This window comes from Chinchilla lanigera, unplaced genomic scaffold (genome assembly GCF_000276665.1).
Source record: "Chinchilla lanigera isolate Chin_1 unplaced genomic scaffold, ChiLan1.0 scaffold00014, whole genome shotgun sequence".
In the NCBI taxonomy this organism is placed as follows: Eukaryota; Metazoa; Chordata; class Mammalia; order Rodentia; family Chinchillidae; genus Chinchilla; species Chinchilla lanigera.
Genome location: NW_004955415.1, coordinates 31,311,039 through 31,337,160, shown reverse-complemented (window position 1 = coordinate 31,337,160; position 26,122 = coordinate 31,311,039). Strand labels below are relative to the sequence as shown.

The following is a 26,122-nucleotide window of genomic DNA, read 5'->3' as shown; positions in this document are numbered from 1 at the left end:
CCTGGCCCCGGCCCCCTCCCCGCCCCTCCATCGGGCTGCTCGGCCGCGGGGGCCCTGCCCGTCCCTGGCCCGACCTCGTCCCCGCTGCAGCCGGCGCGGATCTCGGATCTCCGCGCTCCCGTCCTCCGCCCGCTCCCTGGCGCCGGGTTTCGGTCCCCGGGAGCTGTCAGAGGTCCCCGCCCGCGGAACCGCGACCCTGGGGAGCGGGTGACCTGCTGGTCCCCGCCGGGGGAGGGCGGACGGGAGGATGGAGGGGAGGATGCTTCGCGGGCCGGCTGGCGGCGCCCGAGCCCTGGCGCTTAGCAGCCTGCGCGCGGGCGCCGGTCTCCTTGGGAATCTGGAGTCTTGAAGTCGATCGGGTTTTGCGTCCTCTCTTGGAGAAAGAAAAGAATCCGTGGTTATGTAAACCTGATTTCAAAATCGAGAGAGGAGCGTGCTTCACAGGGACAAATTTCTTCCCTTCTGGGTGTTCGTAGAGCATATCCTTTATGGTGATTATGAAGCGTCGGTATTTCCTGATGTTTGACGAAATTAGAAGGTAATGTTCTCAGTTGTCGTGGCAGAGGCCTTTCTTTGGGGGTCAGTTTGAATGCCTTCTGTCAACACAGGGCACTTCAGTGTGAAATACTTATTTTCGCTGTGTAGCAAATCTTAAATCACGCCCAAATTGCCTGTAAAAGAAATCAGAACTTCAACATCTGTGCTTAAACACTGTGAAATTAAAAAGTATAGAGGTCTGTAAGTCTGTGATTTTTCCTGTGCCAAGAGTGAAGGGAGGAATGTTGGTTTTGTGTGTGAATAAAATTAATAACTGATCAGCAGCTTTTGTGAAACCGTTCTCTTTGGAAAGACCTGTCTGAATTAAGATCTCATGATTGGCTCTGATACATTTTATTAACATGCTTAGGGTAAGGTGGATAAGATGGCAAAGTCAAATTGCTGTGCACAGTAATATTTGGGGAAACAGTGCTACCCTGGCATCAACCTAAAGAGTGTACTGTAGTAAAAGGATCTGATTGTTTTTTGGTTCTGTGTCAGAAACATTTGAGTGATGTCCTTTGGATACACCCAACGCTGTTGGAATAAAACAGAATATGAACGGAAGGCCAAATTTGTGTGTCACCCTAAGGGTTTCATCTTGTTGCCTCTTCCCGACCTGTCTGGTACCTTGCAGGCTCAGAAAAGCCTTGCAGCACGGCCTGCTTGCCTGTTCACCTGCTTGACATTATGATTGCTATAATTGCATGCAGCGTTGCTGGGCCTGTGACTCTTCTACAAGAACACACCAGCGGGCTGTTCTCCACTCCTGTATCGCCAGCACCTGGCACATAGGTGGCAGAAGATACTTGTTGGATGAGTGAAGAGCTGTAGAATAATTTCCTAGAAGTGGTATTACTGGGCCAAGGGATGTGTGTTTATAACTTGGAAAGGTCAACTAAGTAACCCTCAGAAAGCCGGGCATGGTGACACATGCCTGTAATCCTAGCACCCAGGAAGCTGAGTGAGGCAGGATTGAAGGGAGCTCAAGGCCAGCCTGGGCTACATAGCAAGACCCTGTCTCAAAAAACAAAAACAAAACAACCTATGAAGTACTGATTTGTTCTTCCACTATCCATGTTAACACCTCCCTTCCCCCAGTGTGGTGTATTGCCACATTTTGACCTTTGTCTGATGGAAGAAAATGGTATCACAGATTTGTAGCTTTAATTTACATTACTTGTTAGGTAGCATTTTTGTGTGTTTGTATAAGCCTATTATTTACTTTTGCAATTACTGTCTTTTGTGGCCTTCTTTTGTTTGGATTCTAACCCAACAATTTCTTTTAACTCTTTACCCTGGGCATTTTCATATATTGCAGTGTGGAGAAGAACCATATAATGGTCCTCCAGGTATCCACTTAGTTTCAAGTTTTCACTGGGTAGCAAATCTTAAGTCTTCCCTCTCCCTTAACTTGGATAAGAAATGTATAGATTTTACTTTTTTTTTTTTTCCGAGACAGGGTCTCACTATGCAGTTTCAGGCTGGCCTTGAGCTCATTTTGTAGCGCAGGCTGGTCTGGAACTTGCACCAGTGATGATCCTCCTGCCTCTGCCTCCCCGAGTGATGGAATTAAAGGCATGCGTGCCTGGCTAGATTTTTAAATAAAGTAATTTAAGAAGACATTTCTGAGACAGTTTGGGAAATGTGTATGTGCACTAGATATTAAATAATGTTAGAATGAATTATTGATTTTGATATAACATCTGGGTTATATATTTCAGAAACATTCTCTCATGATACTCTGAAGTATTTATTCACAAAATAAATTATTTTAAAATATTAGTTTCCTAATTTATTTCAAACAAGTTGTGAAGGTACCAAAATCCACAATAAAAGTTAATATAAAAAAGTATTAGTTTCCTGTAAATGGGGAGCGGAGGGGGTTGAAGGGATGGTAGGGGAATGGGAAAGAAAACCAGGTTATATCATGTACAGGTATTCTATCATGAATGTGATCATTATGTACATCAAAAATGTACCAATAGGGCCAGGGATGTAGCTCAGCAGCACAGCACCTACCTGGCAAGTGCAGGGTCCTAAGTTTGATTCCTGGTACTAAAAGAAAAAAGAAAAAATGTACCAATAAAACCTGATTTAAAAAGTAAATGAATAAATTAGGGTCTCTTGATATGATGGAATACAAGGGAATATTTTCTATGCCATATTAAACAGTAGATATGTACATACATATGCTAATATTGAAAGATTCCTGAAATAGATCATAAGTGAAAAAATAAAACAATGTAAATTGCATGCTTCCTTTGTAAAATTAAAGATAGATATGTGTTTAGGCAGATTTATGCTTTCTTAAATTAGGAAGTATAATAAGCAGTGGTTCACTTGGAGAAAGCAGTAAAGAGAAATGCAGCCTTAAGTTTCCATTTTGTAACTTTGTGCACTATTTGCATTTTTAATGGTATGCATGTTACTCTTTAAAAATGTTGATGGGATGGGAGGTCTAGCCTCTTTTGGTTGCTTTACTTGTAAAGATTAGTTTCCCATCCTACAAACAAAAAGTTCTGTTTCATGAGTGTCTTTGTAAGCCGTGATCAAAAATATGGTGACTACTGCTGCCAGGTGCTATCCAACAGAAGGCAGGTGTCAGTGCCCTGGCCTAGGACCACCAATTTCTTGCTCAGAGGTACGATGACAGAGTAAAACACAGACAGAACATATATTTTAGTTATAAGAGGCACCAGAATGGTTAAAGCCCAATGACAGCCTAGGACTATGAGCACAGTGTCCTTGGCCTTTATTAGGTGCACAGCTTGATTGGCTGCAGGAATTGGTGGGGGTGAACTGCTGACATGTCAAGGTTCATGAATTGAACAGCTGGGCGTGGTGGCGCATGCCTGTAATCCCAGCACTCAAGAGGCTGAGGCAGGAGAATAATTGCGAGTTTGAGGCCAGCCTGGGCTACAAAGTGAGCTCAAGGCCAGCCTGAACTGCATAGCGAGACCCTGTCTCAAAAAGACAAAAAAAAAAAAAAAAAAGGAATTGAAGAACAGTGCATTTTTGGAAAAGCACACAGGAACAGATCAGGGTTAACTAGTAACCTGATTGCTAACTGCAGCCACTGAGCTAGATAGAATGAGTCAAGTCCTCAGTGAGTCAAGTCCTCAGTTGCCGACTTATCTTGCCTTGAGGCGCCAGAACTTCTCAGACTATTTGCTGGGCTCAGCTCTGGCTGGTGGCTTAAAGATTAATCTGTCTTTAAGCCAGCCAGGGGTCTCGCCCCACGTCATGTAGGTCTGGGACAGACTCAATTTATTTTTGTGCCACTTTATTAATATTAATTACTACCTGCTCAGTACTGCGTCGGGCTGGTCCTTGGCAGGCAGGCTCCTGTGAACATGATGCTGTGACCTGTAATTCACTGTATCTGGCACTGTTCAACTTCGGACTCTTTCTCAAAGTCAGAATGACTGTTAAAGGTCAGCATTTGAATCAGTTCAGGACATGAAGGCAGCCAGGACAACTGGAGGCACTTAGGAAGGAGGACTCCAGAGCGGCTTCAGAAAGTGGCAAGAGTGATGTGTGAGTTAAGGGGAAGGATTTTGAGGGTGATTAACAGCACTCTGTCTTTCACTATAATAAATTTCTTAAAAATTTAAATATTCACACTGTCTTTCTATCATACCTTATATCTCCAAGAAATATTAGTTTTGGGAGAGTGAGGTGATGCGGAAGGCCACAGAGTAAGGGGGAGCTGTGCCCATCCTGATGCTCTCTGGCAGGACTCTGGCTACTGGTGGCCAGGTCCTTCATTTTTCTAGAAGAGAATATGTGATTTTTGTTTGTCTTTGTGGGTTTTTTTTTCCTTTTGTTTTTTGAGACAGGGTCTCACTATGTAGTTCAGACTGGTCTTGAACTCACCATATAGCCCAGGCTGGTCTTGAACTCACAGCTGATCCTCCTGCCTCAGCCTCCTGATTGCTGGGATTACAGGTGTGTGCCACCATGCCTGCCCACTTTGCTAAGTACTGAAAGCAAAAACTTTCCATCTAGATTACCAGAAGAAGATACAGTTCAAAAGTGAAGTTTCCCAACTAGAGAAGGTGAAAGAAAGACTGGCAGGCACATACTGAGAAGTGTTGCTACTCAGGAGGCTGAGACAGAAGTCACTTAAGTCCACCAGTTTGAGATCAGCCTGGGTAATGGATCGAGACCCCCCATCTCAGAAATAATTAGGTTATACAAAGAAGAAATGCTGAAGGATGACCTTCAGTCAGAAGAAAAATTATGCCAGATGAAAATCTGAATCTTCCCAAAGAACATGGGAAATAATTATGGAGAAAATGTTTTTATTACTAAAATTTTAATAAGTATTAAAGTATATTGTGTATTATCTAATAAGATAATAGTATATTGTGAGTCCTATAACACATACAAGTAAAGTTTATCACAAGTGCATAGCCTGAGCAGGAAGACAGGGAAGTCCACTGTTGTAATGTTCTTATACCCACAGGCTTGTGATTTCACTCAGGTGATTGGGATGGGGGTAGATACTGCAACCCAAGACAGCCTACTAAAGGAAACAGAAGAAAAATGCCTGACTAATCCAAAGTAAGACAGAAAAAGAAGACAGGACAAACAACAGACGGAACAAATAGAAGACAAATACCGAGGCAGTAGATTTAAACCTCACCATGCTCCCCAGCACTACAGAAAAACAAAACAAAACAAAAACCACATTAAATGTGAAGGTCTAGCCAGCCACTTAAAAGACAGATTGCCCTTTTCTATTGTGTGTGTGTGTTTTTTTGTTTGTTTGTTTGTTTGTTCTGAGGCAGGGTCTCATGTAGTTCAGGTTGGCCTTGAACTTGAAGCAGTCCTGCCTCAGCTTCCCGAGTGCTAGGGTTATAGGCATGAGCCACCATGCCTGGCTTTTTTTTTGGTTTTTGAAAGAGTCTTACTATGTAGTTCAGGCTGCCCTCAAACTCTAAGTGGTCCTTCTACCTCAGCCGCTGGAATTAGAGACATGCACCACCAAGCCAGGCGAGATTGTCATTTAGATGAAAAAAGAGAAAAAAAGCCAACTCTGATGTCTATAAAAAGGAAGGTATTTTAAATATAACACAAACAGGTGAAAGTAAATGACTGAGAATATACTATGCTAACACTAGTCAGAATGTAGCTGCAGTGGCTGTATTATTTCAGGCAGACTTAAAAGCAGAGGGCCCAGCTATAGGTCCGGCGGGTCACTTCACAGGGACACAGGGCCCTGTTGCAGAAGAGAGCATAAGAATCTTAAGTATTTATGCACATTAATTGACAGAGATTCAAAACACATATAGCAAAAATAGATGGCAAGGAAGATAGGAATCTGTAAAGAATTGAAGTCATAAAAGTATTTTTTCTAACCACAGGGAATTAAATGTGAAATACATAACAAATAGATACATGGAAAAATCCCAAAATGTTTGGAAACTGTATGACATGCTCCCGAATAAGCTATGAATCAAAGAAATCCAAAAGAAAAATAGAAGTTGGGCATGGTGGTGCACGCCTGTAATCCCAGCATTTGAGAGGCTGAGGCAGGAGGATTGTTGCAAATTTGAGGCCAGCCTGGGCTACAAAATGAGTTCAAGGCCAGCCAGAACTGTATAGCGAGACCTTGTCTCAAAAAAAAAAAAAAAAAAAAAAAACCAAAAAAAAACCCCAAAGATAAACAAATAAAAATAAAAATAAAAAGAAAATGCAAAGTACTTAGAACTGAATAAAAATGAAGACAGGTGCATGCCTTGGGAGCTGAGAATATGAAATGCCCACAGTAGGAGGGAAAGAGGGTCTTCATGCTGGGTGTGGTAGTGCCCACCTGTAACCTCAGCACTTGGGAGGCTGAGGCAGGAGGATCATTGTGAGTAGAGGCCAACCTGGGCTACACATTGAGTTCAAAGCCAGCTTGAACTATATATTGAGACCTACCTCAACAAAACAATAACAAAGAAGATATCAAGAGGGTCTTCAGATGATTACTTAACTTTCTGCATTAAGGAACTGGAGGACCGGGGATGTAGCTCAGCAGCATAAGTGCTTGCCTGGCAAGCCTGAGGTCGTGAGTTTGATTCCTGATACCAAAAACAAAAATAGAATGGGGCTGGGGATTTAGCTCAGCGTCACAGTGCCTTCCTGGCAAGCGGACATCTTGAGTTTGATTCCTGGTACTGGAAAAAAACAATAAATAAATAAATTTTTTTTAAAAAGGAACTGGAAAACAAAACCCCAAAAGCGAGCACATGATAAAGATGAAAGCAGAGGTCAAAGAGTTAGAAAACTGAGAAAAAAAAAAAAAAGAACTTAAATTGCTGGTTTTAATCTTTAACAGACAGAACCTGGAACAACTCCAGTGTGAACATAAAGCCAAATTGTGGTGTACCTCTACACAGTGGGCATCACTCATCAATAAGGAGCCTTTACTTCTATCTAGAATGTATAGAGTTTATTTTTATTTATTTATTTTTTTTAGGAAATTATCAATGGTTATTGTTTTACATATTGTTATCAGAATGTATAGAGTTGAAAAAAAAAATTAGGCTCCCAAAATTCAAAGACCCCGTCAAAAAATGGGCATCTGAGATGAGTACACACTTCTCAGATGAAGAAATACAAATGGCAAATAAATGTATGAAAAAATTGTTCAGCAGTATTGGTCATTTGAGAAACGCAAATTAAAACAACACTGAGATTGCATCTCACCCCAGGAAGAATGGCTATCATCAAGAAATCAACCAGTAACAAATGCTGGAGGGGCTGTGGGGAAAAGGAACCCTTCTCCACTGCTGGTGGGAGTGTATTGTTGCCTTTGGAAAATACTTATAAGCTTTTTATGATTCACAGATTTAGGGAGTGTACCTCAAGTAGGTTAAAAAAATTAGAGGTAGCTTTTATTTTTTGGTTTGAAATGTAAAAAAACAAAAAAACGAGCAAACAAACAAACCACAAAAACACTAGCAAATCCAAAGGGGGATATACAGTGTTGGCAGACCCTCTGGAGGGTAGTGTTGGGTCAGTCTTGACTTTGTGATGGTGCTTTCATCGTTTTTGTTTTTTTGGACAGTGTCTTGCTGTGTAGTTCAGGCTGGCTTTGAACTTTTACGTAGCCCTGGCTGGCCTCCAACTCAGAGTGATCCTCCCGTCTCAGCCTACCCAGTGCTGGGATTACAGGTGTGCACTGCCATGCCCAGCTTCATAGGAGTTTTGTGTTAAAACTTAATGAATTACACATTTTATGCAATTTGTGACAGTGTGCCTTAATAGATTTTTTTTTTTTTTTTTTTCTACTGGGAATTGAACTCAGGACCTTTTGCTTGCCAGGCAGGCACTTGTGCCGATGAGCTATATACCTGGCAATAGAGTTGTTTTTATTTCATTTTAATTAATTAATTAATTAATTTTGTTTGTTTGTTTTCTGTTTTGGTACCAAGAATCGAACTCAGGACCTTGTGCTTGCCAGGCAGGCACTTACGCCGCTGAGCTATATTGCTGCCCTCTTATTTTATTTTATTTTTTTTATTATTTTGCCTTTTTGAGACAGGATTTCACTATGCAGTTAAGGCTGGCCTTGAGCTCACTTTGCAGGCCAGGCAGGCCTCGAACTCACAGTGATCTTCCTGCCTCAGCCTCCTGAGTGCTGAGATTATAGGCCTGCACCACCAAGCCTGGTTAGAGTTGTTTTTAAAACTAAATAATTGTTATATTACTTTTACTTGAGCCTTTTTTTTTGTTGTTTTTTTTGAAACAAGATTTTGCTATGCAGTTCAGGCTGGCTTTGAGCTCACTTTGTAGCCTAGGCTGGTCTCAAACTCACAGCAATCCTCCTGCCTCAGCCTCCTGAGTGCTGGGGTTATAGGCATGCACCACCACGCCGGGTACGTCCTTGAGCATTTTGAAAAAACAAAACAGTGAAACAGTTTCATCTTACCACTATGTCTTTCCATGGTATCCTCCACGGTAGAACTGTTGGTTTTGCTTCCACCAGCCTTTGAGATTCAGGAGCTACTCAGGTAAGCTGAAACATCAGCGAAAGGGAGACCTGAGGGCCAGGTGTCCTTTTCTCTGGGTTTCTGGCTGCCTTTCATTCTCTTCAAATGAGGGTTCAGTGGGATGGAAAGAATGCTGGACTTGGAGGCCTGATTTGTGAGCTCGTTCCTCGGTGAGGCTGTACCTGAGCACATCTCTGGGTAGCTCTGCGCTCAGCTTCCCTTTCTCCAGATAGGGGCCTAGTCTGGCTGCCTCCTTCGGCATCCTCCTAAGATTTCAGCAAGATCGCATCAGCAGTACACAGGTATAAACTTCATAGTGTTTCTGCCCGTCTGCCTACCCCATTTACGTTTAGTTCTGAAGCAATTCCCAGAAGACATCTAGTGTAGATGCTACTTTTTTGGCCCAGTTTTTATAGTTTGAGGTACTAAATTACATATTGCTAATACACATTTAGTCCTTTTATTTTTGCTTTGAATTACCACGGGTTTCAGAGCTTTCTGAGATGCTTTTTTTTTTGGCTATGAAATTAGCACTAAAGAGCAGTTAGTTTCTCCTACTTGTAAGGGGTGCATAATTTTTTTTTTTTTCTTTTTTCAGACGAAGTCTTTCTAAATTGCGCATGTAGCTGGGCATGGTGGCGCATACCTGTAATCCCAGCGCTTTGGAGGCTGAGGCAGGCGGATCATTGTGAGTTTGAGGCCAGCCTCGGCTACAAAGTGAGTTCAGGCCCAGCCTGAACTGCATAGTGAGACCCTGTCTGACAGAAAAAGACAGAAAACAATAAAACAAACCAAAAAAATTAACTAAATTGCCCAGGTTGGGCTCAAACATGCAATCCTCTTGCCTCATCCTCCCACAGTGCTAGAATTGTAGGTGTGCAGCACACCATGCCTGACCCTTCATCAGTTAAATGTTTGTGATGACTCTTAAACAGTTTCCGAGCTAGACAGTGCTTCTTGAGTGAAACCACTAAATGAAAAAGCAGCTAATACTAATTAAAATAAGGCTGTTTTTCACTTCTTTCTTTCTTTTTCTTCCTTCCTTCCTTCCTTCCTTCCTTCCTTCCTTCCTTCTGTCCATCTGTCCTTCCATCTGTCTGTCTTTCTGAGATAGGATCTCACTATGTAGTCAAGCCTGGCAGCTTTTTAAAAATTTGGGTTTTTTTTCTTTTTGAGGCAGGGTTTCACTATATGGTTCAGGCTGGCCTTGAGCTCACCTTATAGCCCAGGCTGGCCTTGAACTCACAGCAGTCCTCCTGCCTCAGCCTCTCAAGTGCTGGGATTAGAGGCGTGTGCCACCATGCCCGGCCTAAAAATTGCTTTTTTATAGTATAATATATATAACATGATTTTACCCATTCAAGACTGTCATCTATTAGGGTTTATTTTGTTTTTGTTTTGTTGTTTTATTGTTTTGTTTGTTTGTTTGAGACAGGGTCTCTCTATGCAGTTCAGGCTGGCCTTGAGCTCACTGTGTAGCCCAGGCTGGTCTTGTACTCACAACAATCCTGCCTCAGCCTTCTGAGTGCTGGGATTACAAGTATGTGCCACCATGCCTGGCTAGGGTTTAAATAAATAAAAATTACTACCTTCTATATTTGTGCTGGTGATCAATTGGAAAACTGTTTTGGTTTTCTTCATTGTAATCCTTCATCTAACTCTTTACTTTTTAGAACAGTGAAACATAGCCCTTCTCTGGTCATTTTGTGTATACCTTCCCTTTTTTTCTGACCAGTAGAAAGTTCTGTCTCAAGCACTGTCTAGATTCTTCATTTCTCTCTATCCTTCTCATTCTCTTTTCTTTCCTTCCTTTCTTTTGTAAGATCTCACTATGTTGCCCTGGATGGCCCCAAATTCCTGGGCTCAAATGGTCATCCATCCTCAGCCTCCTGAGTAGTTAGCACTATGGTCTCTGCCACGATGCCTGGGTTCTAAGATGACCGGTATGAAGTGCTCATACAGAGACAGTGCCCACAAAAAATAATTACCTTCATCAATTCTCTCTCATGGTTTCTTGGAGCCAGAGAACTGTTCACAGATGGGGAGTTTACTGAGATGGTAGATGGTAGATGTATTAGTCTGTTTATGCTGCTATAACAAAACACCCATGAGCAGGTAATACATGAGGAACAGCAGTTGATGTTTTACCGTTCTAGAAGGCAGGAAGTCCCGGATCGAGGTGCCAGCAGGTTTGGCCATCTGGTGGGGGCTGCTCTGTGCTTCCGAGATGGCATCCTGATGCTGGCCCCTGCAGAAGGGTGGGACACCTGTGCCCAGTGGTGGGAGACAGGAGGGCAAGATGCCTGAGTGCTGTGCGAACGTCTTATAAGAGCTTTAATCCAGCCAGGCACAGTGAGGCTCGCCGGTAATCTCAGCACTCTGGGAGGCTGAGGCAGAATTGTACATTCAAGCCCAGGCTGGTAACTCAGTCACTTAGTGACACCCACTCTCAAAATTAAAAATAAAACAGGTGATGATGTAGCTCAGTGCATTCTCTGGGCTCAGTCCCCAGTTATACGCATAAAAACTAAAACAAAAAACAAATAAACAATAACTCCTTGATCCCATTCATGCAGGAGGACCCTCTCTTAGCTCAGTACCTCTTCAGAGCTCAAGCCCCTAGTGCTATCCCTTCGCAGCACCTGAATTTTGGCCAGGACACATTTGTCTTGAGACAGTGGCCTTTCTCTGGAGCTTTTTAGGTCCCCTGTGAAACAAAAACTAGGCTGCACGAGTTGCTCCCCATTTTGTGGAAAGTTTTTACCAGCTCGTGAAGTATAAAATTAAAGGACTACATAAACAAATCTAGGAACTGGTTCTTCCTGTGGGGCAGGAAGGGAGAGGAGCAGATTGGAAGGAACCAGTCCTGAAGCGATGAGTAGATAAAGATGAAGCAGGCAAGGTGGTTGCTAAGCATTTTGCAGCCAGGAGTTCCTGGCCTTGTTTATTTAGTTTTTTTGAGACAGGGTCTTGCTATGTAGCCCAGGTTGGCCTCGCACTCCCAGTAGTCTTCCTGCCACAGCCTCCTGAGTGCTGGGAAGGAGTTCTTGAGTTTTTAAAAAGGGAAGCGTTTCTCTGCAGTCCAGCCTGCTGCTGCCTGCAGGCACAGCGGGGGTTATGAAGGCCGGTCTTAGTGCTGTCTCACTAGCACACAGCTGCCACCCGGCACAGTGGCTCCATGCAGGGGCCTCTGCTTCAGTGCCTGCGGGGATGAGAGGGACCTGGGCTCACCTTGGGGACGTGGTGCAAGAACCATGACACCCATGGGGATGTCTGTCTGTGGTCTCTCAAGGGTAAGAAGGGTGTTGCTAGCCTCTCTTGTGCTCCTAAACTTCCCAGTCTTGCAGAAATACCCTCCTGAGGGGAGGGAGGGGGAGAAGACAAGACAGAATAATACAGGAGAAATGGAGAAACTGGCTGTGGTGACACATGCTTGTAATCCCAGCTCTCAGGAGGCTGAGACTGGGCTCTGTATGAGTTCAAGGCCAGCCTGAACTCCAGTGAGACCCTGGCTGGAAGAAGAAATGAAAAGGAAAAGCGAAGGTGCTGGGAGAATGAGGGAAAATAACCCTGTGCTTGGACCTGGTGCTCTTCTCGTGTGATCGTTGTGTGTGAGCGAATTTAATGCTTAGGCTACCTCTTGCGGTGCCCACCATCACCTGGTTTCACCGCGGAGGGAACCAAGGCGTGGGTGGGTACGTAGTTTGCGGCAGGTAGCAGAGCTGGGCTGTCTGCAGAGCCTGTGCTCTGACCGCCGCCCCTCCCGCCTGGGTTGGGGCCGTACACCTCCATGTCTGCGGCTGACACGGGGCGGGTGTCACCTGGGGGAAGTGGCTACTTCAGCCGCGTGTTGGGGACCACACAGCAGGGCCTGCGAGGTGGGTGGTGAGCTCTCAAGCCTCCTGCACAGTTGTCCCTGGGACTGGACCAGTCCTTCGCCGAGCACCTCAGCGTGGCCCAGGCCATGGATGTGGCTGGAAAGGGCTGGCCCTTCGCGCATTGGGGTGCAGAGAGAGCTGCCACGTCCCCACGAATGGCAGGGCTCCCCACACGGAGCAGCCAGGCCCCTGACACGGAAGGGTGAATGCGCAGGTCTGCTGCACGCAGTCCAGGGAGGAGCGTCTCCAGCGGGTGTGTGGTAACTTTCCACAGCTGAGGCAGAGTGCTGAGATAAGCAGCTGTGACGAGAAACGGGTTATTTTGGCTCACAGTTTTAGGGGCACGCCGACCAGCCTGTGCTTAGGCCTGTGGCAAAGCGCCCCTTTCTGGCAAGGACTATATGGTGGGGAAGAGCACTCCCTCAGGCCAGGGGTAAGGGAGAAAGATGAAGGGTGAGGGCCTCACTGTCCCCTTCAAGTCACCCCAGTGACTCGTGGCACCTCCCCCCCCCGCCCCACCTGAAACTGCCAGTAGCACCCTGGGCTGGGCCAACCCTTTCACACTGCCTTTGGAGCCCCCAAGCCATAGCCAGCTGGGAGGACTCCTTCAAGACACTCAGGAAGCTGAAAGCCCCATCTTTCCGGACACACGACGCTTTGTTCACGAGAAGCTACGAAAGGCTTCGTCCTTGAGCCAGCCCTCCCCGGGAAGGTCCAGAGGGCCCCGTGCTCCTTCCAGAGGCGCTGCGCGTGAAGCCGTGCTGTGAAGCCTCCTGATGTGCGCCTGCTCAGCCGCAGTTCCTGTTTGGAGCTTTGTGCTCCTGAAGTGGCACTTGGTCTCGCAAGGTGGAGGGAAGTGGCATGTGGCTCTTGTGTGGCCAGCCAAACCCTTTGCCCTGCAGCAAACCCTGAAGCCTGGTGTGGAGATTGCAGCACGGAAAGTGGTATGATTTCTGCAAGACAGAGTCCTGAGTAATCTAGGCTGGCCTTGAACTCGAGGGGATCCTCCTGCCTCTGTCTCCCAAGTGCTGGGATTACAGGCGGGCACCACCACACCCAGCTTTATTGCATGAATTTTTAACCACAGTAAAAAAATGAACCACTTTAACCATAAAGATACAGCTTGGGATGTAGTTCTGTGGTAGAGCGCTTGTCTACCATGCGCATGTTCTTGGGTTTCATCCTTGGCACTGAGGGGAGACAGAAAGAAATTTTTCTAAAATACTGAAGTGGGCTGGGGACGTACTGTGGTGGTGGAGCTTCTGCCTTGCGTGCACAAGGTCCTGGGTCCTGTCCCCAGTACCACATGAAGAAAGCCAAGCCTGGAGTGTGTGCGTGAATTCTCTGCCCACTGGTTCCCCTTCTCTAAACGGCCGCCAGTCCTTTCATCCTTTCTGCCGCTCGTGTGTCACTGCGTAGTGCTTTCTAACAACTGCGTGTCAGCTCCGCGTGTGGATGCCCCACCCTCAGTGGGAGAGCTCCTGGAGAACGCTTTAGCTTTTACAAGCACAAACAATAATTGAGTGTGAGATACAATGGCAGAGAACTTTTCTGTTTTATTTGTTTATTTTTTGTCTTTCTGAGACAGGGTCTGACTATGCAGTCTAGCCTGGCCTTGAGCTCACTTTGTAGCCCAAGCTGGTCTCGAACTCGCAAAGATCCTCCTGCCTCAGCCTCCCGAGTGCTGGGATTACGGGTATGCAGCACCACATCCAACCAGAGAACCTTTTTAAATCCCTCCAAAATGTGCTGAAAAGGAGACTTGAGATATATGCAAAATTGAAGGAAGAAACTTCTGAGACATTTAGACGGAGCTGTTGGGGCAGGAGAGCTCGAGGCTGGTGCTGGCCTGGCTCTAGGCCACTCCTCTTAACAGGGTCCGACATGTGAATGTCCCTGTGTCTCTTGTGGTTCTCTGCAAGCTGACTCTGAAGGGCATGTGGAGTGCGCCTCCCAGAGAGGCCTGAGTGTCACCTGAGTGGTCCTGGGGGGCGAGAGGAGCAGGTGGTATGAGCAACCTGGTCCATGTAGTTGTCCAGGCCGTTTGGCAATCTCAGTGTCAGGGCAGTGGGATAGACAGATTCCAGAAAGAGGCCCAACCACACTTGAGGATTTAGTATGGGCAGAGGTAGAATAATGAATGTTTTGATTTTGTCTTTCTGAGACAGGGTCTTCTATGCAGTTCAGACTAGCTTGAACTCACTTTGTAGCCCAGGCTGGCCTTGAACTTACAGAGATCCTCCTGCCTCAGCCTCCCGAGTGCTGGGATTACAGGCCTGTGCCACCATACCTAGCAGGTAGAATAATAAATGAGTGGAGATAAGATTGATTTTCATTTTTTCTCTGGTGCTGGAGATCAAATCCAGGGCCTCTAACAAGCTAGTCAAGTACTCTGCAACCAAACCACAGCCATTGCCCTTGATTTTGACACTAAAAGTTTTTGTTATTTTTTTAAACTGTGTAGTGATATGGAACATAGTAAATCTGGATCTATATCTTACACTGTGCACCGGGATCACAGTACAAAAGGCTCAAAATTAATGTAAAAGTGAAACCAAAAGTACTCCAAGAAAAGCACGAGTGAGTATGTTTTTCCAGTATTAGGGATTGAAGCCAGGACCTTTGCACTGAGCTATATCCCCAGACAGTCTTTTTCTAAATTTTGCTTTTTAAAAATTTTTCTTGGATCAGTATCTCACTGTGTAGCCCAGGCTGGCCTCAAGCTCGTGGCGGTGCTCCTGCCTCAGCCTCCCAAATGCTAGGATTATAGGTGTGCTCTCTTAAATTTCTATTTTAAGACATAGTCTTGCCAGATTGCCCAGACTAGACTCAAACTTTCGCTCATCCTACCTCAGCCTCCAGGAGTGCCAGCATTACCCACATGAGCCACTGTGCCTGGCTAGGAGTGAAATTCTTTGTAGTTCTAAAATGACGCGCTAGGCATGGTGGCGCACGCCTGTAATCCCAGCACTTGGTTGGCTGAGGCAGGAGGATCATTGTGAATTCGAGACCAGCCGGGGCTACAAACGGAGCTCAAGGCCAGCCTGAACTGCATAGGGAGAACTTGTCTCCAAAAGACCAAAAAATAAAAAATAAGTAAATAAAATAAAATAAAATGATGCCTTCTATGACTCAGAGCCCAAATTCTGTCAAGGTTTAAAATTAATTTGACTTAATAGTTATGAAAAACATTTGCCTGACATACGTAATGACAAAAGACAAAACATTTGCAAAGCAGAGTTGCCTGGATGTGTTTTAGAGTGAAAGGCCATGGTGAGTAGCATGTTTCCTTTGCTTATAAGGAGGGATGGGAACGTGTATATATTTACAGGAGGGAGCACTAAGCATGGGCAGTCAGTACAGATAGTTACCTGTGGCATGAGAGGGACAGGGTGCAGGGTGACACGTTGGCAGGGGTACTTTTATGTTTTATTGTTTTAAAATTACATAAGCAAGGCCTTTTCTTTAGAATTATCTGCAAGGTAAAAATAAAAAGGAGCGTGTAGTGTGATCTCCCGTGAGTTGGGCTGTTGGGCACTGCTGCACCACACCTCCCGGCAGCCCGCGCACATGCCCTGGGCGAAGCGGGCCCCCCCCCCGGGGGCCTGGCAGCCTCAGCCACCAGCTCTGCCCCAGGTGACCTGCCGGCCCTCGATTGCCACCACAGAGCCTGACTTCAAAAAATACAGTGAGCGTGGACTCAGCTTTAAAAGGCACAGTGCTGCTGTACTGATAGATCAGTAACGGTGTGTTTAGGGTCATATGACGGGAGGCGATATTTACTTTCCATTTTTCCAGACTTTCTACGTTTATATGTGATATGCTGTCAGGGAAGTCATGCTGCTGACCAAAGTACCCTGGACACTGGCAGTGTGTTCTGCTTTCCTCCGGCAGATGTTGGTGCAGCCCCCCACGCAGGCCAGCTCCCCTCCGGCTCCAAGTGCACTGCCTCAGGTCCAGCACGAGGGCACTGTCGGGACTCTTATTTTTTGCCAGCAGTGTAGTGAAATACAGAGGTCGTTATTTATTTGCATTTCTACATGTCTGTCTTATCAGGGATGTTTTGGTAACAGGAAGTGTCACAAAAATAGCTCTTTGCTTTTGTCATCTGAAGATAAGTTCCCAGAATATTACCTTTTGCAAGTTTTGTTTTATTTAAATAAAAAATAGAAGGGAAATGATTCCAAGAGCAGTTTGAGTAGAACCTTAGAGTGGCCTTGGCCCCAGGGGGTGGGAGGCACGGGCACGGGCATGCAGTCTGCATAGTGATCAGGTCTTCTCCGAGGGCTTCTTACATGTTAGATATGTCCTCTATAACCCCATCCCTTTTTTATTTTTTATTGTATTTTATTTTATTTTATTTTATTTTATTTTTTTTCTGGTACCGGGAATCAAACTCACGACCTTGCGCTTCCTATCCCTTTTTTATTTTAATTTTTTTTTTTTTTTTGGTTTTTCTCCGGTACCGGGAACCGAACTCACGACCTTGCGCTTGCCAGGCAGGCGCTTTTGCCGCTGAGCTAAATCCCCAGCCCCTTTTTAAAAAATTTTTGAGATAGGGCTTCCCTGTGTCATCCAGACTGACTCAAACTTGTGATCCTCTTGCCTCAGACACCTAAGTAGCCAGCTGGGATTACACATATGCACCGAAGTACCAAGCTTCCTGTTTTCTTTTAGTGGGTGAAAGAGCTCATGACAGTGCTAGTTTGCTCTCCTTGAAGAGCTGCTGGCGCCGCACTGCTGTCACGCAGCCTGCAGGTCCTTGGGAAGGACAAGGGACATCTTTCCACACTGGCCTCCTGCAGGCTGCCAGACACTGGCTATAGCCCAGCAGATGCTGTGCCAGTGTCTTCTCCAGCACAGGAGCTTTTTGATCCAAATACAAAGTCTTTGACAACACAGATCTCTTAGCAAAAGTAATGTCTGTTTTGTCAGAGGATGTTTCTCTCTCTCTCTCTCTCTTTCTCTCTTTCTTCTGTTCTATGAGACAAGATCTCTGTCTATAATTCAGGCTGGCCTTGAGCTCACTGTGTAGCCCAGGCTGGCCTTGCGCTGAGGCAATCCTCCTGCCTCAGCCTCCCGAGTACTGGGTCATCTACTCACTTTGGATTTGTTCTTTTTCTAGTTTCCTGAGGTCAAAACTTTCTTAAGGGTTGATTTTTGTTCTTTTTAAATACACGTATTCAGTGTTATACATTTCCCTGTCGATACTGCTTCCATAGCATCTGTGACAGCTAAACTTGTCTGCTTGATTGGCTTGGGAAGATTAGTGAAGCACACTTCTGGGTGTCTGGGTAAGTCCTGAGGGTGTGGCCTCTTGAGGTTCACATATGGTTCCTCATCCCTTGGGGTTATTTTTTGGTGCTACTTCTGTGCCACCTGAACCAAGCACCTTTGTCGTGCACCGTCCTCCTACCATGACGTTCCAGCCTTCAGCTGAACAAGCCTCTCCCTTTAACATGCAGGTATTAGCTAATCGGTTCCAGTGATGGGAAGGCTGACTAATCCCGCATCCTACAGACTGGCTAAGTTGTGCTTTCATTTTCTTCTTCTCTTTTTGTTTTCTTTCTTTTGTTTGTTCGTTTGTTTGTTTGTTTTTGTAAGACAGGGTCTTGCTGTGTAGTACAGACTGGCCTTGAACTCACAGTGATTCTGCTGCCTCAGCTTCCCCATTGCAGGGATTACAGGTGTGTGCCACCACACCAGGCTTCATTTTCATTAGTTTAAAACATTTAAAAATTCTTCTTCAGATTTCTTCTTTGACCTATGAGTTATTTAGTAGATTTTTTTTTTCCAACTCTAAATATTTTTGTATTTTCCAGCTATCTTTGTTACTGGTTCTTAGTTTAATTCTATTGTGATCAGTGAACAGATATTGTATAATTTCTGTACTTTTAAAGTTTGGGCCAGTGGGTGTAGCTCTGTAGCACAAGCCCCTGCCTGGCAAGCACAAGGTCCTGAGTTTAATTCCTGGTACCAAAAAGAGAAAAAAAAAAAAAAAAAGCCAGTGGCTGACACATGGGGGATCAGAGTGTTGGGACCCCTAAGATGACCATATTGCTGGGCACCTGCTAAGCACCAAGCACATGGCATCCACTTGCCAGACATCACCCTTCTGATCCTTAATACTGTCTGTGCTCATTTGCCAGGCATGGTGGTGCACGCCTGTAATCCCAGCACTAGGGAGGCTGCGGCAGGAGGATCCCCACCAGTTCGAGGCCAGCCTGGGCTACATATACATAGTGAGAAAATATCTCAAAAAAACCCCAATAAAATAAAGTTCGTTTGTTTGTTTGTTTTAATTTTTTTTGTTGTTGTTATTTTCTGGTACTGGGAATGGAACTCACGACCTTGCGCTTGCCAGGCAGGTGCTGTGCTGCTCAGCTAAATCCCCAGCCCCTTGTTTTAATTTTTTTGAGACAGGGTTTTGCTATGCACTTCAGGCTGGCCTTGAACTCACTTTGTAGCTCAGGCTGGCCTCAAACTCACAGCAATCCTCCTGCCTTGGCAGGCACTGCACCGCTAAGCCCTCCTGAGTGCTGGGATTATAGACGTGTGCCACCATGCCTGGCCTCTTTTGAGTTTTTAAGGTGTGTATTATGGCCCAGAATGTGATCTTTCCTGGTAGATGTTTCATTTGAGCTTGAGAAGAACATGTGCTCTGCTACTGTTGGATGAAAGAGTCTGTCCAGGCATTGGTGGTGCCATTGCGTTCATCCCTGGACCGGATCCAAGGAGGTCCTTAAAGGAGAGATGGGAAACACTGACCTGCCCCACCCACAGGAGAGGTTACAGGTCCACTGACTTCCATCCTGGAAACAGAATCTTCAGGACCTGGTGTAAAGGGATTTATTACTTGGAATTTTAAAGTACACACTCAAAGAAATGGGATGTGGTTCTCAAGAGAGCTCTAGTCTGCAACTGGGGATATTTATGTGGTTTGGGGGTGGAAATCTATGGAATTTGTGAACTGACACAAAGTTGAGGCTTAGTTTTCGGGAGAAAAGCTATGACCCGCCCACAAGAAGAAAATAATGGCTCATTTTAGAGGGGAAAGGCCTGGGCCCAATATTTTTTTTTTTTTAATGGGTGCTATTTTGCCTAAAGAAAGAAAAAGTTCTTTGAAGCCTTTGAATCTGTTTCTGTTATCTTAAGATCAGGTTTCTGCTCTTTATCAACTGAGAGGGTCCCCCCCCCCCAACTGAGAGTTTGGAATGTGCAGTATCTCTACAGGGTTTGGGGTGGGACGGGCATGGGAAAAGACGCCTACCAGCCTAGGGAGGCGGAGCTGGGTAACCTGTGTCCTCAACCCACAGTCTTCTGAAAAGCACTCTTACTATCTTCATTCTTTCGTCCTGCCTCGGGCCGTCTGTGTGGTTACTGACTTCGGGCCTGCTGGGGTCCACTCTGTAGAGGGATGCTGTCGCCATGGGTTCCCGTTCTTCTCACTGGCTGGGAACCTCTCCGCCGGTGGTGCTAGTGGTGCGGGAGGGAAGCCTGTGCTCTGGGGCTGACCTGGGTCCCAGGACTGCACCTGTGCTCTCAGGAAAGAGCCCTCAACCCTTGACTGCATCCCCGGGAGCTTTTGACACAGACCTAGCCACAGCAACCCTCCAGAAACACAGTTCAGGTCTCCCATTCCCCTCTGGCCAAGGCTTTTGCCTCTGCTCAATTGTAGCTCTGCATTTGCCTGTCACAAGCATGCTGGGGACCAGTTAGCCTGGTGACCTCATCTCTCTCAGGGTTGTTGATTTGCTTGTTTGTTCAGCTTCTTGTGTTTGGAATGGTATGGCCAGAAGTTCTCTGAATAACATTTCAAATCTTTGTTTTGCATGACTAACTCAAATCAAATTGATCTCAACTTGTTCTGTTTTTTGCTCTCTTCCGGAAAGACCAAGTGTCTGACCAAACTTCATACTGTCTTTTTTTTGACAAGTCTGCAACACTGGGCAGGGTCTAAGAAGGTTCTGGCAGTTAAAATAAGGAACCTAAACCACCCTACCCAATAGCAGAACTTTACAGGTTCACTGATTTCTGTTGCAAATAAAAGAGTTCTGTTTGTTTGTTTAGGTAGGGTCTTGCTGTATAGTTCAGGCTGGCCTTGAACTGACTGTTAGCCCCGAGTGGCCTTGAACTCACAGAGCTCCTCCTACCTCAGCCTCCAGAGTGCTGAGATTATAGGTATGTGCCAGTACACCTGGCTCCAGAAAAAGAATTTTCAGAACTAGCACGAGGCACTGAAAGGGTTTTATTTGGGCTGGGGATTTAGCTCAGCGGCACAGTGCCTGCCTGAAAGGGTTTTATCAGGCAAAAGTTAAAAGGTACACATGTAGAGAAATAGAGTACAGGCCCTCAAGAGAAAGACACTTATTTTCTGCAACTGGGATGATTATGCTTCTCTTGAAGGGGTAGAAGTTCTGAGGAAAAGGTGGCCACTCCTGAAAGGGTCCTAACCTACTTTGCAGGTATGGGCCCATTTAAAAATTTTTTTTAAAAAATTATTTTCTTTTTTGGTACAGGGAATTGAACTCAGGACCTTGAGCTTGCCAGGCAGGCACTGCACTACTGAGCTACATCCTCAGCCCTAAAAATCTTTTTTAGATCCTCTCATTAGGGTCAAGTTCCTATTTGTTACTTTCTCAAAGTAAGCCAGTTTATGGACCATCAGCATTCCTGAGGGATTTGGGATGGTGGGTCTGGAAGGAAAGGAGCCTAAATTCAGCCAAGGGGGTGCTGGTGTGGAAACCCTAGGTGACCCGACTGGGTCCCAGAAGTTACAGTCTTCTTAAAGATATAACCTTTATTTATTTTTTATTTTTTGGTTTTTTTTCCGGTACCGGGAATCAAACTCACGACCTTGAACTTGCCAGGCAGGCACTGTGCAGCTGAGCTAAATCCCCAGCCCCCAATATATAACTTTTAATTATGATTTCCTGGTCTCTTTTACCTTTCATTTTATTTTTTTGTCTCCAATCACATTGCTCTGTAACCTAGGGTATGCTCAAACATGCAGTCTTCCTGCTCAGATTACAGGCATCTCTTAAGTATTTATTTTATTGTATTGTATTTGTAAATTTTTATTTTTGAGACAAGGTCCTATGTTGTATAGTCCAGGCTGGCCTGGAATTCACCAAGTAGATAGCTCAGGTGAGGCTTGAATTTGAAATCCTCCTGCTTCAGTGTCTCCTGAGTGCTGGGACTATGGGTCTCTGCCACCACATCAGCTGCAGTACTGTGTTTTAAAAAACACCCTTAAAGTGATTTGTAGGTCAGGTTGCCCTTCTTGAAAGACCATTGGTGGGTTGACATTGTATGGCAAATAATGAAACTTGACAAAGTCTTTACAATTTCTTCCCTTCCTCTACAGTTCCCCTCTGGGTGTCACTGCCTGATTTGTGGAATCTCTGGCATTGCTGTGGGAAGGATGAGTAATGCCTTATAGATCCCAGAGAGACCAAGGGTGGGGCAGGTAGGGCCCACAGCAGTGCTGCTTACAGTCCAGCACTGAGCTGCTTGCTATGGGAGCTGGCTGAATGTGGGCCTGTAGCCACTTCACCTGCCGTGTGGCTGTAGCTCCCTGCTCAGAACCTGACCTCCCATGCTCCTCTCTGCCTGCTTCAGTCTTCCGGGGTGGTCATGGCTACCTTACATCCTTTATCCAGGGATTAAACAAGGACTGCTTTGGGATCCACTGTTCTAGGGGGCAGCAATAAATTGTAATTTGTACACATTATCCTCACCGCAAATAATTTATGGAAGAAGTCTTCTGCCAGAACATGTCTAAGATCCTGTCATGGTGTGAAAGAAAAACTGATAGTGTGTTGGGTGCTCTGGGCATGTGCTTGGAGCCTTCTCTCCAGAAAGAGGCCAGAACAGAAGTGGGTGGGACAGAGAGCCCAGCTCAGCCCAACACCCTGGCCTGTGGTCTGGGTGTGGCCTGAGACTGCAGAAGACAGAGGTTAAGGGCAGTGGACTAGTTAATCTGGCAGAGGAAATTTCAAAGCAGCCCAGTATTTAGGCTGTGGCATGGGTACTGCTGGCTGCTTTTAGCCAGATACTCAGTGAGAATCAGGGACAAGAAGCAAATATAAAAAAGTTCACAATTTCATCAGAAAGGGTGTGCCTGCAAAGTTCGCAGTGAAAGACACGGTTGCTGAAAAGATTACCATTAAAAAGAAGCTGAGTACTTTGCATCAGATGGCTTTAGGGCATCTCAGGAATCAGCAAGACCCCACCCTTCACAGATTCAAGGGTGCAAAACTTTAAGTAAAGCTTTTATTTGTGAAGATTTCTCTGAGGTGCCTGCTTGAGAGAGACCACTTGGGGAATTAGTTCCCTGGGACCCATTTCACAATGCTCAGCTGTCCTGGTACTCTGACGCTTCTACAGCCATGATGCGAGGGAGCCTGGCTACTGTTCAAGCTGGCAGTAAACCTTGAGGTCATCCACACAGTGCTGGCTTTTCAGGCAAGCAGAATGGGATCACACAGGCTTCCACCCAGACTGCAGCAGGCCTGAGAGGCCAGGCAGTGTGTTCTGAGAGAGCAGTGCCTGAAGCTGTGAGAGTAAAGCCAAGAAAGTGTAATGAAAACTCCAGGAAGTTGGAGATGTCAGGAATGTGGAACATCCCTTGAGGAAAGCCTTAAGCAGTGAGCAGAGCCACCTCAAGAGAGGGGCAGTGTGGGCTGTTAGGGGCAGAGTTGCTCAAGCCCTCACATCTTGCCGCCATGTGCCATGGGTACTGGGCTTGATGCTACATGATTTCCCATTTGTTCTGATGGGCTTCAGTCACACTTTGATCCACTTTATTTCTGTTTCCCTGTTTCTTCCTTTTGGAATAGGATTGTTTACCTTGTGCCAAATGTTTCTCGGTAGCAAATAACTTGCTTTTTCAATTTTACCATAGTTCATAGGTAAGAGTTTGCTTTGAGTCTCTGAGGAGACTTTGGATTTGGGCTTTTCATCAGTGCCAGAACTGTTACAACTTTGGCAACTCTTGGAGATGCACATAAATCTTTTGGGGGCTGGTGTGGAATATTACAGTTCAGATCTAAAATGGCTCTGAAAGTTTCATGTGTTTGGAAGGTGGTTGGATCATGGGGTGCTGTACTCATCGGTGGATGAGTACGGCTAAATGTGCTGTTAAAAGGTGGGGCCATAGCCAGGTGTGTTGGTGCACACCTGTAACCCCAGCTCTTGCAAGGTCAAGGCAGGAGGATCACCATGACTTTCAGGTCAGCCTAGACTACATAGTGAGTTCAAGACCAGCCTAAATTACATGGCAAGACCCTGCCTGAAAAAAAAAAAAAAAAAAAGGAAAGGTGGGGCTTGTTTGGAGGTGGGTCTCTAGGGGTGTTGTCCTCAGCTCCTTCCTGCTGCCTGCTTCCTCACTGCCATGCCATGGGGTGAGCACCTTGCTTCCACCAGGCCCCTCTGCCATCTTGTTTCTGCTTGGAGACTGCCAGCAACAGACTAAACTCTTAAACCCAAATAAGCTCCTTTAAGTTGAGGGTGTCAGGTATTGTGTGTGAGCTACTGGAAAGTGACTGAGATGTTCCGCAGCATCTAGTTAATTCCTGCATTCCCGAGTTAATCTCTCACCCAGTGCCCCCTCTCTGGTAGCTTAGAGCAAGCCAGATCACCGTGGGTGATGTTCTTGGGCCATGTCCCCAGGTGCCTGTCACGTGCCCGTCCTGCCATGCCCGGGGCTGTGGGCTCAGTGCAGATGTGGACACAGGCTTTTGCTGCCCTGATTGTCAGCCACCTACTGCACTGCTGGGTGAGGGAGTGAGTGATGTTACCCGTGTGAATATTTGTCATCAGCTTTATCAGATTACGTTTACATTGGTTTACTGAGGTGTTGTTTACATGTAATAGAATTCCCCAATTCCAGTTGTATAGTTGAGTCTGGACACATGTATGCAGTCATGTCCCACGGCCACAAGCAAGATGGAGAGTATTTCTTTCCGTATTCCAGCAAATTCCCTGGCGCCTCATGCAGTCAATGTCCAGCTCTACCCAGCTCCTCTAATCATTGTTTCACTCTTTCATCTCTGTAGTTTTGCCTTTTCTGGGATTTCAGGTAAATGGACTCTTACTGTGTACAGTCTCGGTGGCCTTCTTTTTTAGCATGGCAGAATGCTTTTGAGGTTCATCTCTGTTCTGTGTATCAGCAGTTCGGTGTGTTTTTAGAATCACCTTAGGTCCAGAAGTGAATAACTAGCCCCAGTAAGGCTTGGTTTGGTAAGAGCAAGTTTTCACAGGTTGTTTCTTTCTTTCTTTCTTTCTTTCTTTCTTTCTTTCTTTCTTTCTTTGGTACCAGGAATTGAACTCAGGACCTTGTGCTTGCCAGGCAGGCACTTATGCCACTGAGCTGTATCCCTGGCTCTAGAGAGCAAGTTTTCAAAAAAGCATGCCCTGCACGCTTGTGGGGCTCAGCTGTGTAGGAGGTCTGCAAGGCCAAAGTGCTCTCTGGTCCAAGGCCGAGGGGGTTTCCAGAGGCTCTTTGTTACCAGCGTCATGGAGCCTGAGTGGGAACAGACCGGAGGAGCCGCTCTGGCCTAAAGAAATGGGAAGAAATGCATGAAAATGTGAATGTTGCTTCTCACTAAAATTTGTAGTACTGGAAAATAGAATTGCTTTTCATAATAAATATGATTTATATTGACATATAGTAGATGGTTTATTATTACTATAGATGAATTAATGGACCTGTTTTTTCTTTTTCTTGGTGGCTCTGGGATTAGAGTCCAGGGCCTCATGCATGCTAAACAAGCAGTATACACCAAGGTATATCACCAGCCCTGTGTCGGGCATCCCTGTAGTGGCCTCCAGTGTCCTGCCAGGTGTTACATCGCACGGTGAAAAGAAAGAGCAAGAGACAGAATGGCAGTGTGGTGAGGATCTGGAATGATCAGGTGCTCACAGGGGAAAAAAGACTGCCAAGCAGCCAGAACCTCTGTATTCATGATCACGATTACACTGAGGAAAATGGTGAGGGGATTATCAGATACTCAGGGCAGCAGCGGAGGTCTGATGCTGAGAAAATTTGTATGTTGCTCGGGTCACAAAAGATGACTCGGAGGGTGCTGGTGGCTTTAAACTAATGAGGATCCTGCCCTGGAGCGGCGCAGCATCATGGGATCTAAGGCCTCTGGGCCTTAGCCTTGGTTTACAATTGGTGGTCCCCAACAGCCCTGGACATTTTTAGATATCTTAACTTCTCATATGATAGTAACAAACTTTACAAACAGATGTGCCTCAGTGTCCTGCAGTTTTCATTGTAGAGAGGTCCTGAGACCAAGAGGTTTGAGAAGTTTCTGAAAGGAGGTCGGGAAGAGGGTGAGGGTTAGTGCTGGGGGTCAGAAGAGGTCTTGAGACTCTGGGGTGCCCACCAGCTTGAGCCCCGGAGAAGACTGTGGGACGGCGCAGGGCTGGGCAGAAGCACCTGGGCAGTCACAGCCCCAGCCCTTTTCTCAGCTCTCAGCTCGCTCTGGCACCTTGTTGGGCAGGTTCTGCTGATGTCCTGCTGGGTGTGCTTCCTACGGAGAGCTAATGAGTAACTCAGGACGGTGGCCAGCGCACAGTGACTGCGGAGCCCAGAGAGGCCACTCTGCCAAGATGAAGTGGCAGCTGGGGTCTCACGTCAGGTGAAGTGCTTTCGGAGGGAGGGGCCGCTGTCTGCTGGATTCCTGCCCAAGGACAGTCCTAAGAAATCAG

At 45.9% G+C, this 26,122-nt stretch overlaps 1 protein-coding gene across 1 annotated transcript in view; it reads left to right on the top strand.

Moving 5' to 3' along the window:
• Positions 1 to 26,122, top strand: part of Abhd12 (abhydrolase domain containing 12) — a gene marked incomplete in the record, with an annotated part of 52,757 nt that overhangs the window by 543 nt on the left and 26,092 nt on the right.